This window comes from Penaeus monodon, chromosome 33 (assembly GCF_015228065.2).
Source record: "Penaeus monodon isolate SGIC_2016 chromosome 33, NSTDA_Pmon_1, whole genome shotgun sequence".
Lineage (NCBI taxonomy): Eukaryota > Metazoa > Arthropoda > Malacostraca > Decapoda > Penaeidae > Penaeus > Penaeus monodon.
The window spans coordinates 35,607,831-35,608,134 of record NC_051418.1 but is presented as its reverse complement, the minus strand read 5'-3'; positions in this window follow the sequence as shown (position 1 = coordinate 35,608,134).

Genomic DNA, 304 nt, shown 5'->3' with positions numbered 1-304 from the left:
CGTGTACACACACAATATGCACATCCAATATTTACATTTCTGCTCCCGGACCATGCCTTTTTTAGGGCGCTATAGCAGTGGACGGCCCGAGTGCTGACATAATTGAGCAGTTGAGTCCGCCTCCAGCTGCGCTTCCCGGGTCGAACCTCCCGCCGGCGAGAGACAGAGACCGCGGGCTCAGAGGAGGTTAAAACTTTTGTGATTAAATCTTCGCTGCATTAACTTGAGAGGCTGTTCTTATCTTATGGTTATGATGGAAGAACATGAATGCAATAGAACAGAAATGCTTGGGCGAAGGGGGGTT